General features: G+C 39.3%; 1 non-coding gene across 1 annotated transcript; it reads right to left on the bottom strand.

Annotated features, from left to right (window-relative positions):
• Positions 1-15,041: 15,041 nt before the first annotated feature.
• LOC132650251 (small nucleolar RNA SNORA17) lies at positions 15,042-15,174 on the bottom strand. The gene has a single exon (XR_009588631.1). It is a non-coding gene; the product is annotated as a small nucleolar RNA SNORA17 (small nucleolar RNA).
• Positions 15,175-20,683: the final 5,509 nt, after the last annotated feature.

The raw sequence follows: 20,683 nt of genomic DNA, 5'->3' as shown, positions 1-20,683 counted from the left end.
AGCCCTGATTTTGATTATTTCCTATCAACTATTCCTCTTGGTTTGTTTGCTTCTTTTTGTTCTAGAGCCTTCAGGTGTGCTGTTAAGTTGCTAGTATGAGATCTCTCTAATTTCTTTATGAAGGCACTTAGTGCTATGAACTTTTCTCTTAGCACTGCTTTCATTGTGTCCCATAGGTTTGGGTATGTTTTGCCATCATTTTCATTGAATTCTAGGAAGTCTTTAATTCCTTTCTTTCTTTTTCTTTCTTTTTTTCTTTCTTTCCTTCCTTCCTTCCTTCTTTCTTTTCTTTCTTCTTTCCTTCTTCCTTTCTTTCTTTTTTCTTTCTTTCTTTCTTTCTCTCTCCCTTTCTCTTTCTTTCTTTCTTTCTTTCTTTCTTTCTTTCCCTTCCTTCCTTCCTTCCTTTCTCTCTCTCTCTCTCTCTCTCTCTCTCTCTCTCTTTCTTTCTTTCTTTCTTTCTTTCTTTCTTTCTTTCTTTCCTTTTCTTTCATCCCTGACCCAGTTGCCACTGAGTTGAGAATTGTTCAGTTTCCATGAGTTTGTAGGCTTTTTGTTGTTTCTGCTGTTGTTGAAGTCCAGCTTTAGTCCATGGTGACTGATGAGATACAAGGAGTTATTTCAAATTTCTTGTATCTGTTGAGACTTGCTCTGTGACTGATAATGTGGCCAATTTTGGAGAAGGTTCCATGGGGTACTGGAAGAAAGTATATTCTTTTGTGTGTGGATGGACTGTTCTGTAGATATCTGTTAGGTTCATTCAATTCATAATGTTGGTTACTTTCAATATTTCTCTATTCAGTTTCTGTGTCTATGATCTGTCTGTTGGTGATAGTGGGGTGTTGAATTCTCCCACTATTTTATGTCATATTTTTATTACTCTTGACTATTACAATAAAAAATAGGTTTGGAAACTTTCCTCCTAACCCTGTTTTGGGAGGAAATTTTTCCCAAAGCTTATATAACCAATGTTAATTTTTCATAGCTTAATGAAACTTTTATAATTCCAATGAATGTTGGTTCACATAAACAAGTACCATTTTAAGATTTTATAAAACATTTATTAATCCCCCAAATATGTTCTCCATGATCTTGCTAACGTCTCTCACTAGATTACTACTAGTGTTCATACCAAGACTGGATGCATGAATACCTAGATGATAAAGTAAATGTACTTTTTAGTCAGAGAGGAATTTTAAGTGACTAAAAAAAAAGAAGACACAATGAGCCTTGTTTTAATGAACTACAATTAAAAAATTTGCTTTGATTCAAGGTGTGCAGATAAATGAAAGCACAAAAAGTTTGTATGAACAAGGTATTATCAATATGCATACATATACATTTTCTATCTACATCCACTGAGAGCTTAGTTGCAACAAACATACCTAGTGATCATTTCTTAGTTTCTAAATTCTACCCTACAGTAAGACTGTTGCATCAAGAACAGGGATTGAGAGGGAATGAAGAAAAGACAAACATGTAGACACCACACCAACAATATCATCCTCTTTATTATATATTGTTGAACCAGAGAGATGATTGAATACAGTTAAATCAAAGAGGCAGGGTTTATGATATTCAGGTGAATCAATGAAAAAAGTAAATGTTAAGGACAAGAATAATTTTTATAGAAAAATTCATTAGTGTATGTAAACACCTCTCTCTTCAGGTGACAATTCTTTTCTTGGGTTTGGGTTGTTCTTAGTAACTTTTTTTTTTAATAATAGAGTACAGAGGAGAAAACTTGTAACTTTTTAATAGAGTAAGCACTCCTTTAACTGGGTGATCATGAATAACCCCACCAATGATGTCACACTGCTATCATTTTACTACTGATATTATATGATAAAGGATGCATTTAACCTCTGTAGTATTCTTTAAACAAAGAAGCTCATCAAAATCTCAGAATAATGAGGCATAATGACAAATCCAGAATTATTCCACATGATATGAGAACTATATTCCTTCACTTTCAAGATTATAAGAAATGAGGAAAGACTTAGAAATTGTGAGAGATCAAAGGAACTGAGTAGTTATGACAAACATACTGTGCAATTCTGGGCTGAATTCTAAAATCTAAAAAAGACAATCATTAAACATAAGAAATCTGAGCTGGGGTTTTAGGTCCTCTCCATGCATTGTCTTTGGTTGTGGTATCATTCTCTTTAGGGTCCCCAGGGCTCAGTTTTTATGACTCTGTTGGTTTCTTTTTGGAGCTCCTGTCCCCTCCAGGTCTTTCTATCTTCCCCTTCTTAAGAGGAGCAGAGACTTTCTCTGGCATGAACCTAGGGGTTGGCTTTCTGGTCACCTTCCCCTGATGGAGGAGGAGCCTTGCCAGTCCACAGAGGAAGATACTACAGTCCTGATGAGATCTGATAGGCTAGGGTCAGATGGAAGGGGAGGAGGGCCTCCTCAATCAGTGGACTCAGGGAGGGACATGGGAGGAGAGGAGGAAGGGATGGTAGGATTGGGAGGGGACAAGGGAGGGGGCTACAGCTGGGATACAAACTGAATAAATTGTAATAAATTATAACTTTAAAACACTAAAAATGAGAACTTTAAATAAATATTGAGTTGCTTATTTAATAATGCATTATTAATGTTAGGTTCTCAGTTTTGATAAATATAACATGATGTGATGGTCAGTATTAATTGACAGCTTGACAGAATCTAGAATCAACTGGGAGCTGGGCCTCTGGGCATATTTGTAAGGGTTATATTGATTACATTAACTGAAGTAGGAGGACCTATAGCTGGGATCCTGGCCTATATAAGTAGAGAAAGGAAACTAAAGAGCAGGATGCATTGATATTTGCTTCCTTATTGTAGATATGGTGTGACCAGTCTTTTTAACTTCCACACTATAGTTGGATGCACCCTTGAACTAAGCTCCTTGAAGTTGCTTTTGTCAGGGCATTTGGTCTAAGCAACAAAAAAAGAAACAAGGACACATGGTAATATACGATGATGACATTAGGAAAATAGGAAAATGAATGGTGGGAATTTGGAAATTCTGTGTTAATGTAACATCTCAATACATATATTATTATTATTTCTATCTAAAAGCATATTAAATAAATCAAATATGAATAAGTTTATCATAACTTTTAGTTGAGACTCTGGCAGGTAAAGAGCTTGAAAGCTATCGGTCCTAACATCAAAACAAGAAAGCAGATAAACACAATGAAAATAGAGATATGTAAATTATCTTCAATAGGTAATTAACCACTTTCAATAAGCAAGGAAGGTCTTTAAGTAAACATACGACAGAGATACTTGAATATTCATGTTTACTGTAGCACTAGTCACAAGAGTCAAGTTATAGGATCAGCTAGCTACCTGCCAGTTAACGAACTATTAAAGAAATGTAGCATGTATGCAGAGTAGAGTTTTATTCAGTCATAAGAATGAAATGATGTTGCTCATTGAAGAACATACACAGCTGTGGATAGTCATATTAAGCATAATAATCTAAATTCAGGATGACAAATTGTGTACATTCTTTTGTGGATCCTAGATTGTACACAGTTATGCAAAGTTTATAAATAAAGAGAAAAATATAGCTATATATATATATATGTTAATGTTACTTGAAAGTAGAAGAGGAGATTAGGGGAAGGGAGTAGCTTAGTGGAAGTGAGGGAAGGGAAAGTGGGGGAGGGAAGAGCATGAGGGTAGGAAACCCATCAATAGTTAAAGGAAATACATGCCAGTAAAAAGGGCAAGAATTGAACTATAATGTTTGAATACTTTTGGAAATACCTTTCCCAATGCTGTCAGAAGTGTTCTCATTCCTAGAGGCATCATCCTTTCCACTTCAGTGTAAAAAGATCAAATCTTCACTGCCTGATGAGATGATAATGGCTTCCCTAGTGGTGGTTGCCATTCATAACAGTACTGATTCTCCTTGGGTTACCACTGTGCATCATTATTTCTAGAACTATAGTTAAATTAATGGTCCAGCAGGCTTCAAAAGATGAAGTAGTATGTGTGACTCCTGAGAGTTGCTTACACTCAAAATTAGCTAAAGTGAGTTTCCTAATATGTGCAAGTAGCTATCCTGGAAACATCTAACAATGGATGCTGAGAGTATGGAATTATGGTGGTAAGGAAATATGGATAGAGTAGACTGAATTTACTGATATAGCCCCACTAAACATATCCAATATTTGTATTGAAGTTCAAGGAATTAAAAGGTGGTCTAACAGTTTGATTGGTGGAATAAATAAAACATGAACAGGAAGCTAGTCGATAATAGTAGATCTTGGTTTCATGTGGACAAAGAAACTCAAGGGCTTAGGGAGATTGAAATGGTTGAATGGAATTCTTAATTAATATTTCCTCACCCACACTGGGAAGATGCAGCAGATATATCTTTTACCAGACCCTCAAAAAGTAAGTTTGTGAGCAGAATGAAAAGCCATTGATGAGTTTGGTGATCACTGTTTTCTCTTGGCCTGACAAGCACAATACAAAACAGTTATTAAGCTGAAAAACCTAAAGGTAATGGCAAAAATAAAATGGTGGCAAGACTGGCTAGGTTGCTATTAAATTTGTTTTCTTGTTGTTGTTTTGGCTTTTCAAGACAGGGTTTCTCTGTGTAGCCCTGGCTGTCCTGGACTTACTTTGCAGACCAGACTGGCCTCAAACTCACAGAGATCTGGCTGCCTCTGCCTCCCAAGCACTGGGATTAAAGGTGTGTGCCACCATGCCTGGCTACACTATTACAATTTCTATTTGATATATCTACCAAAACCTTATGTGTTGAAGGCTTAGTCTCCAATGCAACAAGTATCTCTTACCTCATAAGTGGATTAATATATCTATGGATTTTTCACTGGATGGGCTGTTGTGGGGTAGTGAAAACTTTCCTAAATTGGAAGAAGTAGGACACTAGAGATGTGTCCTTGAAAATTATATTTTCTCTCTGACATCTTCCTTGCATTGGTTCCCCTCCCTCCACTTTCTGAGGTAAGCAGATTTTCTTTGTCGTATCTTTCCACCAGGATGTACTATTCACCACAGTCCCACAAATCACAGAAAAAAAAAGCCAAGTGACCATGGATTGAATTCAATGTTTGTAATAAAGCCTCTGAAAGCATGAGCTAAAATAAATATTTCCAACTTCAGATTTCTGTGGGGTTTTTTCAGGTATATTGTCACTGCAATAGGAACATAATTAACTCAGCTACCAAAATAAACTGCAGAGCTAAATCAGCAATCAAGTCTGATCCACATAGACTATCGTCATTGGCTAATTGATCATATTTCTAGAAGTGAAATAACAAGCCTATTATATTCTTAATTGACCTGTATAACTATAAATACATTAGGTAAATGAACACAGCAATGGATTTCCTTAATGCCCCCAGTAGACTAGAAAAAAATATTATGCTTTTTTTATTCCTAATGTGATTTACAGCATTTTACCGAAGTAGGAAATAATTAAAACTTTTCAGGGATGACTGTACAATGTTTCTAAACTGATATTGAGAACAAGAGACCCAACAATTAGGCCCTACAATCATGGTAAAGAGTATCAGGCAGTCAGTGGAACTTTTGCGCAGGTGCCTCTCACAGTGGGTCTAGTAGGTTCCCATATTCATTTTTTTTGGTTGGTTTCTAGTTCTGGAATACATAGTTGGAGTAGCCATACTTAACAGGACGTAGAAACTCTACATTGGTTTCCTGATAAATGGAGTGAAATCTGTTATGATGGGCAAGATAAAAGAATGCCTGTAGGCATAAGGTTATTGTATAATTCAAATGCTGATTTCTGTACCCCCGTATCACGTTGCAATCCTTGTTCTGAGCTGTGCCTGTCTCAATGTTGTGTAAACCTTGCTCCCTAGTTGTCCCTTGATATGCCAATAAAACAGATTACAGTCGGACACTGAGCATAAAAGAGAATGGGGCTGGACTTCCTGCCATCCCGGGAGGAAGAGTTAGAAGAGGAAACAGTTGATTCAGCCATGAGCTGAGCTCCGAGACATCAGAAGAGATTCAGTTGAGCAAGGAAAGCTACATACAAAGTGCAAGCATCTCTGGGACTTATGCAGGGAGGAAATCAGATTAGCTTAGAGGGTTAAGAATAGAGTAACAACTTCTCAGTATTGTGCTGTAAATCTTGACAAACAAATAATACAATAGAGTCTCAATTATTTGGCTGATAGTTGGGTTAAGAAAGAAACTAGGAAACAAACACAATTTTATAAAAAACAACTTTAACAAAAGCCATTAGTATTTTTCCATTTATAAAACTCATAAATGTAACATTCATCCTTAGAAGGACTATCATGATTATTGTTTCTATCAAGAATTTTAATGATGCAAAGATGGGAATTTCTACCACATCTCCACTCAACTCTCCCATTTGGCAGTGTAAAAGGCAATTATACCTGGGAGAATAACAGTCGATCATCACAAGCTTAACCAAGTGGTGACTCCAATTGTAGTTTCTCTGTAGGACATGGTTTCATTGATTGAGCAAATTAGCATATTCTCTGTACTCAGTACACAGCTAATGATATAGCAAATGCCCTTTACTCTCTGATCATAAGACCCCCCCAGAGACCATTTGATTTCATTTTACAAGGCCAGTAACAACCACTGGCCTACCTAAGATTATATCAGCTGTGAAACTGCACAAGCAAACTTAGGCTTTTAAATTTTTTTTATCTTTTGAGATTATGATATGAGCATATCATTTCCCTTTTTTCTTTTTCCAAACCCACCCACATAAACCTCTTTTCTCTTTTTCAAGCTCATGGCCTTTTCCACAAATATTTCTAAATAAATAAGTACAATTGGCTTAGAATGTATAATATTACTTGTAAGTATGTTTTCATGGCTGACCATTTGATATTGGATAACAAATTGCTGTGCTCTTCATTAGGGAAGATTATTATGCTCACTCCCAGAATTCTTTAGTTGTCCATAGTTCTTTGTTTAAGATTGAGACCTCCTGGGCTTTTCCTTTCCACTTTAACTAGTTTACTGTTGTTTTCCTTGTTTAACTCATGCTTTGGCAATCATGTTGGTGAAATTTTTTAGGTGTAGCTTCTGACATTCTTAGGAAACACATTCTCACAGCAAATTCCCCTTTCTACTGACTCTTCCAGTTTTACTCCCCTCGGTTCCACAATGATTCTTGAGATTAAGTATGGGAGTTGAACTGTAGATGTATTCGTTGGAACAGGTCTGGAGTTTGCTTGGTTTGGTTGTGATATTCTGTAATGATCTCCTTCTGCTGCAAATAGAAGTTTCTTTGATAAGGGGTGATTTTAGCCATTTTGATGGGTGTAAGGTGAAATCTCAGGGTCGTTTTGATTTGCAACACTCCGATGGCTAAGGATGTTAAACATCTCTTTAAGTGTTTCTCTGCCGTTCAATATTACTCTACAGAGAATTCTCTGTTTAGCTCTGTTCCCCATTTTTTAATTGGATTACTTGATTTATTGCTTTGTCACTTCTTTAGTTCTTTATATATTCTGGATATCAGCCCTCTGTCAGATATAGGGTTGGTGAAGATTCTTTCCCAGTTTGTAAGCTGTCGTTTTGTTCTGATGACAATGTCTTTTGCTTTACAGAAGATTTTCAGTTTCATAAGGTCCCATTTATTGATTATTGCTCTTAGAGCCTGTGCTGTTGGTGTTCTGTTCAGGAAGTTGTCTCCTGTGACAATGAGTTCTAGGCTCTTCCCCACTTTTTCTTCTAACCGATTTAATGTGTCTGGTTTCATGTTGAGGTCTTTGATCCACTTGGATTTAGTTTTGTGCAGGGTGATAAATATGTATCTATTTTCATTTTTCTACATGTAGACATCCAATTGGACCAGTACCATTTGTTGAAGATGCTGTCTTTTTTCCATTGAATGGTTTCTCTCTGCCTTTTAGTTAGTTTGGCTAAGGGTTTATCAATCTTGTTGATTTTCTCAAAGAACCAGCTCTTGGTTTCATTGATTCTTTGAATAGTCTTATTTGTTTCTAATTGACTGATTTTCGCCCTGAGTTTAATTATTTTCAGCTTTCTGCTCCTCTTGGGTGTATTTGCTTTTTTTTTTTTCTAGAGCTTTCAATTGGGCCATTAAGTTGCTTGTATGAGATGTCACAAATTTCTTCTTGAAGGCACTTAGTGCTATGAATTTTCCTCTGAGCACTGCTTTCATTGTGTCCCATAAATTAGGGTATGTTGTACCTTCATTTTCATTGAATTCTAGGAAGTCTTTAATTTCTTTCTTTATTTCTTCCTTAACCCAGCTGTCATTGAGCAGCAAGTTGTTCAGTTTCCATTTGCTTGTAGGCTTTTTTTCTAATTCCATTGTTGTTAAGGTCCAGCTTTAGTCCATGGTGGTCAGATAGAATACAGGGGATTATTTAAATCTTCTTGTATCTGTTGAGGCTTGCTTTGTGACCAACTATATGATCTATTTTGGAGAAGGTTCCATGAGGTGCTGAAAAGAAAGTATACTCTTTTGAGTTTGGGTGGAAAGTTCTGTAGACGTCTATTAAGTCCATTTGATTTAGGACCTCTGTAAGGGTCTTTATTTCCCTATTTGGCTTCTTTCTAGATGATCTGTCCCTTCGTGAAAGTGGGGTGTTGAAGTCTCCCACTATTAAGGTGTTGGGATCGATGTGTGATTTAAGTTTTAATAATGTATCATTTATGAATGTAGGCACTCTTGTATTTGGAACATAGATGTTCAGAATTGTGATGTCCTCTTGGTGGATTTTTTCTTTGATGAGAATGTAGTGTCCCTCCTCATCTTTTTTGATTAATTTTGTTTGAAAGCCTATTTTATTAGATATTAGGATAGCTACCCCAGCTTGTTTTCTGGGTCTATTTGCTTGAAGGACATTTTTCCAGCCCTTTACTCTGAGGTAGTGTTTATCTTTGTTGCAGAGGTGTATTTCTTGAATGTAGCAGAATGTTGGATCCTGTTTCTGCACCCATTCTGTTAGTATGTGTCTTTTTATTGGAGAGTTGAGTTCAATGATGTTGACAGATAATAGTGACCAATGAATGTTAGTTCCTTTTATTGTGGAGCTGGTAGTCTTACTGTGTTTCATTGCTTGTTTTCTTTTAATTTTTGTTGGGATATTATCTGCATCCTATGGTTTCTTGGGTGAAGTTGTTTTCATTGGATTGGAGTTTTCCTTCTAGTATCTTCTGTAGGGCTGGTTTGCTGTTTAAATATTTCATAAATTTAGTTTTGTCATGGAATATTTTGTTTTCTCCATCTATGTTGATTGAAAGTTTTTCAGGGTATAGTAGTCTGGATTGGCATCTGTGGTCTCTTTAAAGTCTGCATGACACCTGCCCAGGCCCTTCTGGCTTTCATAGTTTTTGATGCGAAGTCTGGTATGATTCTGATAGGTCTACCTTTATATGTTACTTGGCCTTTTTCCCTTGCTGCTTTTAATATCTTTTCTTTGTTCTGTAGATTCAGTGTTTTGACTATGATGTGATGTGATGTGTTTCTTTTCTGATCTAGTCTATTAGGTGTTCTGTTTGGTGTTATGCCTCTTGTATATTTATGGACATCTCTTTCTTTAAGTTGGGAAATTTTTCTTCTATGATTTTCTTGAAAATATTTTCTGGACCTTGGAGCCTAGAGTCTCTTTTTCATTGATTCCTATTATTCTTAGATTTCGTCTTTTCATGGTGTCCTTGATTTCTTGAATATTTTGTGTTTGGGACTTTTCTGATTTTACTTTTTCTTGAGAGAAGTATCAAGTATCAATTTCTGCGAGTGTATCTTCAGCTCCAGAAATTCTCTCTTCCATCTCTTGTATTCCATTGGTGATGCTTACCTTCTGGTTCCCTGATCTTTTCTCTAAGTTCTCCAGCTCCAGGGTTTTCTCAGTTTGTGTTTTCTTTATTGATTCTAATTTTGTTTTCAAGCGTTACACCATTTCCTTTATCTGTTTGAATGTGGATTTCTGTCTACGATGGTCTCTATTTTTTTTTTTGTTGTTCATTTCCTGTCTATATGTCACTAATTGTATCTCTACTTGTGCCTCTATTTGCTTGGCTATATTTGCCCATGTTTCTATGAGAATTTTGTTCATTTCCTCTTTCTTTACCTCCAATTGACTGACCAAATCTTTTTTTTAATTTTATTTTTTCTTATCAGTTACATTTTATTAACTCTGTATCCCAGCCGTGTCCCGATCCCTCATTCCCTCCCAGCCCCTCCCTCCCTCCCTCATCTCCACCATGCCCCTTTCCAAGTCCACTGATAAGGGGGACCTCCTCCCCATTCATCTGATCCTATTTTATCAGGTATCTTCAGGACTGGCTGTAAAGCCCTCCTCTGTGGCCTAACAGGACTGCTCCTCCCTTGGGGGTAGGGAGGCCAAAGAGCCAGTCATTGAGTTCCTGTTAGAAATAGTCCTTGTTCCCCTCACTTTGGGAAACCAATTGGTTACTGAGCTACCACAGGCTACCTCTGAGCAGAGGTGACTGACCAAATCTTTGATAGATTTGTTCATTTCCTCTTTAACTGTCTCAATTTGCATGGCTATTGCTCTGAGAAGTTTGTTTCCTCTTTATGAGCCTCAAATAATTGGGTAGGCATAGCTTTAAAGTCATTTTCCTGTGCTTCTGATGAATTGGAGTATCCATCAATTTTGGGGGTTTCTGGTGAAGCCATGATGTCCTGATTTTTGTTGGATGTGTTCTTTTGCCTACCCCTGGCCATTGGCTTATCTGAAACCTTCCTTGTTTGTTTCTGGATTCTGCAGTTCAGTCTGGTACTGTTTCTCTCGGGCATCTGGAGAGTTATTCAGGAAGCTGAGAGAGGTCCCGTGGCCTCAGCGTGTGTGTTGGTGCTTTAGCTGTACCTGTGGGAGAAAAGCACGCGGGTGCAAAAGGACAAATGAGGCATGTGCTGTGTGTGTGTGTGTGTGTAAGTGTGCCTCGAGGGACAGAGTGACAGAGAATATTGGACCCTTGAGTGTGTGGGAGGGGCTCTGCCTTGAAGACTTCTAGGGGGTTACAGGCACTGGTGATGGTCGTGATGCAATTTCTGGTGTTATCTGCCTTAACTCCTCAGTTGGACCTGCAGAACAGGGGCTTCAATGTCCCAAGAGACCCTCCATTTCCCCCAGTGGGTATGTGGGTGGAAGGGGTCCGACTTGTTCTGCCAACTGAGTGCTGCTGCAGCTGCCATTTAGATTAGGAAGTCCAGCTGCAGCTGGAGACTGGGATGCTGGTCCAGATACCTTCTGGGAAGTCCTGGGGGTCCTCCACTGTGCTCTCGAGGCCTGGGAGGCCCAGCACCTGGTGTTTCTAGTTTGTATGGTGGGTCTGCTGGGTTTTGGTGTGTATAAAGCATATTATCTGTCACTGAGGGTTTGGGAGGGCTGTACAGTCAGTGGCTGAGAGACCCTGCGGAGTCAGTATGGCCGCTAGCAGACCTGGGACCCTGGGAGGATGGTGCCGTCGATCTGGGACTCCAAGACTGATACAGCTGGCAGTTGCACCTAAGGGGCTAGAAGCCCAGCCTCACAGTTCCCAGGCAGTGAGCTCTGAGCTGAGAATCTAGGTGAGCCAGCTGTGCCAAGGAGGAGGGATGTCTGAGAAAGGGAAAGTGCTGGGAGATCAAAGGATCCTCTCTCTCCTTCCCCAAACAAGTCCACAGGTGACCTGAGACCAAAGTTCTCACCTCATGCTATTGTCCCTGTTGTTTAGAAAGCCTCACTGTCATTTCCCTGGCTTCAGAAGTCCTTCCACTCACGAACTCAGGCGTTCAGCTCCTCTGCAACTCAGAAACTGTGAGCGCTAGTCGCCATCTTGGCTCCACCCCCACAATAGTGCATATTTTATGAAAGTGGATGCACCAGAGTTTAGTGCCTATATATTTATGTCTTCTTGGCTAACTGTTCCCTTGATTAGAATGAAGGGTCCATCTTTCACCAGCTTAGTTTTAGTTTGAAATCTGTTTTGACATATAATATTGATGCTTGCTTGATTCTGATTACTTGTGAGAAAATTCCAAGAAAACAAGACAAGAAAGAGTCTTATGGCATCAGTTTTTTTCAAAAACATAGAATTGGTTTTGAAATGTGTTTTCATGCCCCTCATGCAGATAGGAGTGTTAACTTCATTATTCATTAGAGATGACTATTGTTATTTGTTTATATACCTCTATAAAGACATGGTTCTGCCATGTGTAGCTTCTCTGCCATTTGCAGTTTGTCCTTGTGATTAGATACTTTACTCATGTGACTCTTATTATCACTCAGGGTATAAATTGTCTGATGCTCTGAATAAATTTGGCTATTGCATGAGACTTTTGTCTGCCTTATTTTTAGGCTCCATTCCCTCAGGTTCCACCACCTCTAGAGCAATAGAATACATTTGTCCATCTTTTTATTCTCAAGTGGTGCTTATCTCTAAAGCTAAGGTATGTTTCATGTAGACACCAAATTTCGTTTCTTTTCTTAACCTTTTTATTGGTTCTTTGTGAATTTCCCATTTCCCATTCTTTTCCCCCTCCCCTCATACCTACCCACCACCCTTGCAACCTCCCCCAAACAGAGAAAGCAATCCATTGTGGAAGTTGTAGTGGTGTGTCACAGTGTGTCTCATTGTATACTCTTTTGTGCTCATGTTTTTTAATTTATTTTTTTTAAATTTATTCAATTTACATCCCGATTGTAGCCCCCTCACTCATTTCCTGTTGGTCCCATCCTCCCTTCCTCTTCCCCCTTCCTTAGACCACAGAAAGCGGGATAGCTCCTCCCTTACCATTTGACCCTAGCTTGTCAAGTCTCATCAGGATTGACAGGATCCTCTTCCTCTGTGGCCTGGCAAGGCCACCCTGCCAGGGGGAAGTGATCAAAGATCTAACAACAGAGTCCATGTCACAGACAGCCCCTGTTCCCCTTACTAGAGGACCCACATGGAGACTGAGCTGCCTATTAACTACATCTAAGCGGGGAATCTAGGCAGTCTCCATGCATGGTCCTTTGGTGTATCAGTCTCTGCAAGACCCCCTGGGCTCAGATTTTTTAGTGTTGTTGGTCTCCTTGTAGAGCTCCTGTCTGCTCCAGGTCTTTCTATCCCCTTCTTCTCTTCCATAACATTCCCTAAGCTCTGCCCAAAGTTTGGCTGTGAGTCTCAGCATCTGCTTCCGTTCACCAAAGAATGGATAAAGGAATTGTGGTACGTTTACACAATGGAATACTACTCAGCTATTAAAAACACAGAAATCATGAAATGTGCAAGCAAATGGATGGAACTAGAAAAGATCATCTTGATTGAGGTAACCCAAACCCAGAAAGACACACATGGTATATAATCACTTATAAGCAGATATTAGCCATATAATACAGGATAACCATACTACAATCCACAGACCTTCAGAAGCTAAACAACAAGGAGGACCCTAGGAAGGATGCATAATGCTCACTCAGAAGGGCAAATAAAATAGATGCTGAAAGCAGTTGAAGAGAGGGAACTGGATGGGAGCCTACCAAAGATTTCTTCTGAAAGACTCCAACCCAGCAGGGGATTGAAGCAGAAGCTGGATTCACTGTCCATTGTTTATTTATTTATTTGTTTGTTTGTTTGTTTGCTTACAAATGTTCATTTCAGTGACTAGTTGGTTTGGTAAGGGGCCTCTGTGGCTTTCGCTACTCTGCCAATACTGGAAACTCACTGAAATTCCTCTTGGATATCCTGTTGTTACCCTGTGTCATGGAGATCTTGTAATTTTGGATCTGTAAGACCGGCTCCTTCATGCACGTCAGCAGTTCATCAATTGGGTAGATGTTGGGGTAGGCCAATTCAAAGTCCTGGATCTGAGCCTGAGAGGCAGCTGAGCTGGACATCCCTCCCACTCCCCTACTCTCATGCCCTGGAGATTGGCTCACCAGCAACCCCACCCCACTAGCAGGGCCAGCTCTACTCTGTTGCCCAGGTGAGGTGCAGGACCCACTGTCTCTAGCAGACTAGAGGCAGGGCTGGTTCTCCTGCATTCTAGCCCTCGGGGCTGACTGACTACAGTCTCTGCATTCAGGGCCAGCTCTACTATGCTGTGCAGGTGAAGTGTAAGGCCTGCTCCTGAGGACTACACCCAGGGCCAGGTCTCCCACCTGCTACAAGTGGTGAAGGGAGGACGGGGAAGGGGGAGAGGGAAGGGAGATAGAGGGAAGAAGGCATATCTTCCTCATCCATGCCACCACACAGGAGACAAACTGGGGTCTTCAGGGGGCCAGCTCATGGGGAAACTCCCAACAAGTGAGGAGGGGGGCATTCTCCTGAATATTGAAGCTGGCAGGGTAGGGTTAGCTCTTCTGTTCTCATGTTCCCAGAGCCAGATCTCCGACGATGGCCAAGTGAGGGGGTGAGGCCCATTCTGCACAGCCCTCAAACATCAACATGTCCCCAGGCAGCAGCCTAGAACACTGCTACTGCAGGGCTGGGGACCCAGACATGGCTCAGGGTGGCAGCACAGGCCGGGACCCCACCAAGGTCCCAGGGTGGCATCTCTGGCTGCTCACATCAGGCTGTTCCTCACTACCCTCAATATCCACTTCTGCCTCTCTTCGTTGTGCCTACATTCTTCTGTGTCTCTTTCTCATCCATTTCTCCACCACTTATCTGCTTCTCTTAGTGGTGCCTGGGGTCTTTTGAGTGTCTGCGGTCATTTCTGGAGTGGTCTCAGGAGTGCTAAGCCCCACTCCTGCATTATGACACTGGCCGGGGGTCATCTCAGGCATGGTTTACCCCTCCAGGCCTGAATGGTGCTGGACTGGTGGTTGTCTCAGGCTGGTTCTCTGACCGGACCCCATGGCACCTATCTGGTGGATAGCTCAGGCTCACTCTTCACAAAGCCAGCTCAAGTGGGCCCCATGAAAGGGCCTTCTGTCTAAGGCTCACTCCTCTGCCTCAGGCTCCAGGTCTTGGGAGCCATCCTTCCCTGGGAGCTATCAGGGCCTGCCCAGCACTGGACTGATAGTCATCTCAGGCTGGCTCCCCGTCCAAGGTCCCTGGCATCTGACTGGTGTTCCTTTCTGGATCTCCTTTTTGAAGGGAATGTTAGGCTACTAATCATTCAGATGTTCACAGGTCAGAACCCTGAACATAGACATAGCTTCTCTCCTAGCTACCACCTAACTGACCAGCCAGTGACATGGCAGCCACGCGTGAAATACTTCCAGACACAGGGATTTTGTTGTTGTTTCTTTTTAAATTAATTAATTTATTTATTCACTTTACATCCAGATCTTCGGCCCTTCCCTCTTCCATTACTGGTCCCACTCTCCCTCTCTCTTCCCCCTCCCCGTCTCCTATTCTTCAGATAAGGGGAACACCCCTCTACCCATCTATCTTAGCTCATTAAATCACATCAGGACTGAGCGCATACCCCTCCCTGAGGCCTGCTGAGGCAGCCCTGCCAACAGGGAGTGATTAGAAAGCAGCAACAGAGTTCTTGTCAGAGGCATTCCCCACTTCCCTTACTAGGGAACCTGCATGAAGCCTGAGATGTCCTTCTCCTACATTTGTGTAGGAGGCCTGGTCCAGTCCAAGCATGGTCCTTGGTTGGTACTTCAGTCTCTGTAAGCCCTTCTGGGCCCTGGTTAGTTGGCTTTGTTGTCTTCCTGTGGAGCTCTTGTCACCTCCAGGTCCTTCTATCCCCCCACACCCCCCCCCCCACACACTTTTCCACAAGACTCCCTGTGATTTGCCCAATGTTTGGCTGTGAGTCTCAGCATCTGTTTCTATCCACTGCTGGGTGGAGCCACTCAGAGGACAGATATGCTATCTGTGAGAATACCAGAATATTGATTTTGTTTCTTGATCCATTTAACTAAAATGTATCTTTTGATACATTTTGGAAAGTTGAGGCCATTAATATTTAATGTTATTAATCTGTGTGTTAATTGTTGTTAGTGTGCTATAGATTTTTACTGATGTTGTTTGTATTCTCAGTGGTACTTTGGATTTCAGTAATTATAGCTTCATTTTCCTTTCTGTAGTCTCTTGACTATCTTTATTCTTTTCTTTGGTCAGAAATATTGCTCCCTGTATTTTTCTGTGTTTTGGTTTATTTGATATTAAATTTTTTAAGTTTTTTATATCTTGGAAAGATTTTCTTTCTCCTTGAGCTATGGTGGATAGTTTTTCTGGGTTTATTAGTCTAAGTTGACGTTTGTTGTTTTTTTTTAGGACTTGAAATGTAATGCTCCCAGGCTCCAGCTTTCTAAGTTTCCATTGAGAAATCACCTATTATTTTGTGGGGTTTCTTTTATATGTGACTTGTGTGTTTTCTCTTGCAGTTTTCAATGCACTCTCTTGGTGTGTATACTTAGTGTTTTAACTAAATATGCCATGGGGATTTTGTTTTCTGGTCTTATTTATTTAGTGTTCTGAGTGCTTCTTGTATGTATATGGGTATGTCTCTGCTCTGCTATTGACTTGGGATTCTTCTCCCTCACCTATGGCTATAATTAAAAGATTTGATCTTCTGAGATTAGATATTCCAGGGACCCAAGGGAAACCCAAATACTACTGTACTGCTAAAAGGAAAAAGCAATAAAATGACTCCTAATTATATTCTGTTATATACATAGATCAGATCCTTGTCCAGCCATGATCAGAGAAGCTTTCTCCTGCAGCAGATACTAAGAGAAAGAGAGAGAGAGAGAGACTAACCTTGCAGCACTCAGGATATATTATGTGACAGAAAAATCCGTTTTCAATATAAGTTAAAAAAAAATAAGGTTTGGTATTTTCATAGTGTCCCGCATTACTTGTGCTTTACTGTATTTTTTGTAACTTTTCGTATTTTTTATTTGGCCTAGATTCTTTATCTTTGAGTTTTCAAGGTCTGTCTTCTGTTTGATATCTTATAATCTTATGAGTTCTTTTGAATTTTCTAGTTGAGTTATTGGACTTTTCAATTCCATCTTAATTTCACCTTGGTTCTTCTTCAATGTTTCTATCTCTTCATTGAATTCCATTTTCAAATTGTCCTAGTTAGGGTTTTAATTGCTGCAATAAAACAACATGTCTAAAGCATCTTGGGTAAGAAAGAGTTTATTTGGCTTATACTTCCACATCATCAACACAGAAAGTCAGGGCAGGAACCTGGAGGCAGGAGCTGATGCAGTGGCCATGGAGGGGTGCTGCTTATTGGCTTGCTCCCTTATGGCTTATTTGCTTGCTTGCTTTTAGAACCGAGGACCACAAACCCATAAGCCAAGAGTGGCACCACCAACAATGGGTTATGCCCTTCTTCATCAGTCACTAATTAAGGACAGACAGGCTTGTCTGCCTACTTCCCAATCTTGTGAAGACATTGCTCTCAATTGAGGTTCGCTTTCCTTAGATGACTTCATCTTGTGTAAAAGCTGACATAGAAATAGCCAGGAAAACAAGTCCTGGATTATCTTAGTCATTTCCATCAGCTGTACGTTTAAGTCCTCTTGGGCATCTCTCAGGCATTTATTCTCCTTAAGTTCTTTCTCCTTAGTTTCACTGAACTGTTTCTTTGTGTCTTCTTTAAATTCCCTGAATTGTTTGATGATGTCTATGATTGTTCTTTTAAATTCTGTTTCCTAGAGTGCATTTAGATAATTCTTATTGACAAAATTGAGACCGATAATTTTGGAGGGGAGGTACTAGTTGTATGGTTCATACAGTGTTTTGTGGTGAGGTTTTGGCATGTGGACTTCTTTTGTTAATTCTGCTTGATATGGACAGAGCAGATTGGGGCAGAAGAGAGGATGTGTAGGTGGTCTGGGCCTAGAGATTGGAAATAACTTAAGTGGAATGAACTCAGGTTAACAAGGAAGACTGGGCTGATGTGCAGGATGTACATCCTGTTTGAAGCTTGGCTGTGGGAGTAGGTCCACCTGGATAAAAGGGTTGGATTTGGTGTAGGAGGATGTGGTGGGTGGATCAGGGCCAGGAGGATTGGGCTCTATAGGATGCCTGAGGATTGCTGTAATACAGGTAGGGGTAGCCAGACTAAGCATGGACACTAGACGTAGGACCAGAGCTAGACCTGAAGATTCAGGAGAAGAGGTTACATAGAGGGTACAGTCAAGTAGACCCCCTAGAGAAGGATATACGGGATGCAGTTTGGTGGAGCAGTCAGATCAAGAAAATTTAATTTAAAGGTATTTTGATCTCTTTTCTCTTTAAGACACTATACTTATTTATTATGCTGATAATATCTAGCAACTTCCTTTCATTTAATGATGAGACACTTGTCAGAGACTGGGAAGTAAATCTAACTAAAATGCATGGTCTTTTCTATTTTCAAGAAATTTCAATAAATTCAGGCATAATGGGGAGTGTTGAGATAAATTGTTACATCTGGCCCTTCCCATGACTGAAAAAGAGGAACAATGGCCAGTGGGAGTACTTAAATTTTCGAGGCAACACATTCTTTATTTGAATGTGTTACTCTTGCTAAATCATTAATTGACCTAAAACTGCTAGTTTTCAGTAGAGCCCAGAATAGGAACATGCTATAAAACATACAGGATGTTTTGCCACTTGTGCCATATGGTGCAGTAGATCTAATGGTACATGAAGAGCCGGCATTAGATAGTCATGTCTTTTGGAGTCTCTGAAAGGCCCTTATGCAGTACAATATTTTAGGATTTTCCAGTTGGTCATGCAATCATCTAAACTAACTACATTCCTTAGGAGACAGCTCTTGAGCTACTACTGAATCTTTAAACAATTAAAAAAACTACCAAGTAACCATGTTTCTTGAGTTGCCCAACATGAAGTGAGTTATATCTGATTCATAAAGTTAGGCTTGATAGTAATGCTCCACTATCAACTAGAGCAGGCCCTGAAGGCACAAAAAATACACACAAAAATGGCCTGAATAACCATGGTTCCTTCTCTTGTTGGGCTGCCTTCTTGTTCCAACATTCTGATTCTCCAATTTGGAGACAGAAGACTGTTGAATTGTTACCCTCCATAACCATAGGAGTCAACTCTCAAAGTAAATCTCATTTACCATGTGCTCCTGCTGGTTTCTCTACAGAACACTAATATACAGATCCCTCTCTTTTTGTATTATATGAACTTTTAATAGAAAAGTGTGAAAATCATACAATTATAATTTTATTTCTGCATTTTTCTCACTGGTAAGATTATACTTACGTTCTATGTTCTTCCCTCCAACAATACATTATTGTATTTCTGGGACTTATCTACCAAATAAAAGAAAATAGCTATATTCTAAGTAAACTTTTAAAACATAACTTACGTTTTCTCTACTGGTAATATAGCAAAACCAAAACCAAAATTAATGGTAGTAGTTGAGAGTCTTGTGCAGAAAAATGTGTACACTTTTAGATAGGAAAATCACAGAATATAAGTCAATACAATTTTGAAAACAGAAATTATACCACAAAATAAATATTCCTTAAAATGTATTGTAATGTTTTGTTGTTTGTTACACAAGCATTTGTTGTGGAAATGATTATGGAATTAAAATAACTATAAACAAACAGAAAAAGTCAGGATAAACATTTGAAATTAAAGGCAAATTTAGAATAAATAAAGTATCTGAAAATATGGAAATAAAAAATAAAATGTACTGACAGTACAATGGCTGAATAAAGACTGTGAATCAGCCAGGTGGTTCTGGTGCATGCCTGTAATCCTAGCACTCAGGAGGCAAAGGCAAGTGGATCTCTGTGAGTTGGAGGCCAGCCTGGTCTACAGACCAAGTTCCAGGACAGCCAAGACTATACAGAGAAGCCCTGTCTTAAAAAACAAAAATTAAAAAAAAAAACCCAAACAAACAAAAAGAAAACAAGATTGTGGATCAATGTAAAGATGTAAATCATGGTTTGATATTTTACATACAAGAAATATATTAATTATAATATGAAAAAAATGTGTATTTCTGGAAATACATTGCCTAGCACTTAAGAGATTTATAATAAATTCCAAGTGTTTATCATCTATTAACAGAAGTATATGAAATTATAATCACTATATAACAGCAATACAAAACTCTAAATTCGTTTATAATAATGGTAAGGGAAAAATACTAAATGAGTGCAGTGAATATCTTAACATCTTTGGTTTGAATGAGGAAAATAGAAACAATGTACATATATTAAAATTCATCAAAAAATGAGGCCAGATGAAGATCAAGTCCATCAAAATTGGTTCTTGGAATAGATAAAGAGGTGAATCATTATACAAAGTTAGAAGAATAATTGATTTTTACTTTTGTAAATTTATCTATATTTAAAATGAGTTTATTTGAATCACATGAAAAATATTTTTGCAAAATGAAAGCAAACAAAAATGAGGTATAGCAGTTTTCATAGAATTATATTAGTAATGACAATTTCTAATAGCAAAGAGGAATTGAGGCAGGAAAATGTACATTCATCTAACATGTTTTTTAAACTGATACAGCTAGGATGGAACAGCTAAAGAAATTTAATGGACTTCTACCGTTCAATACAACTTTTGGGCATTTATATTAAGCAAACAATACATTGCTGAAAATTCATATATATTCAAATGTGCTGGGGACATTTTAGAAACTGCTTTAAAGTCCAAGGTAAAGAAACACTTAAAAAAATATATAGTATAGCCGGGTGCAGGGGCGCATGCCTGTAATCCCAGCACTCACAGAGGCAAAAGCAGGCAAATAGCTGTTGTGTTCAAGGCCATGGTCAACAGAGTG

Source organism: Meriones unguiculatus, chromosome X (assembly GCF_030254825.1).
Source record: "Meriones unguiculatus strain TT.TT164.6M chromosome X, Bangor_MerUng_6.1, whole genome shotgun sequence".
Lineage (NCBI taxonomy): Eukaryota > Metazoa > Chordata > Mammalia > Rodentia > Muridae > Meriones > Meriones unguiculatus.
The sequence above is the reverse complement of the archived record's forward strand: the minus strand, read 5'-3'. Positions and strand labels throughout refer to the sequence as shown.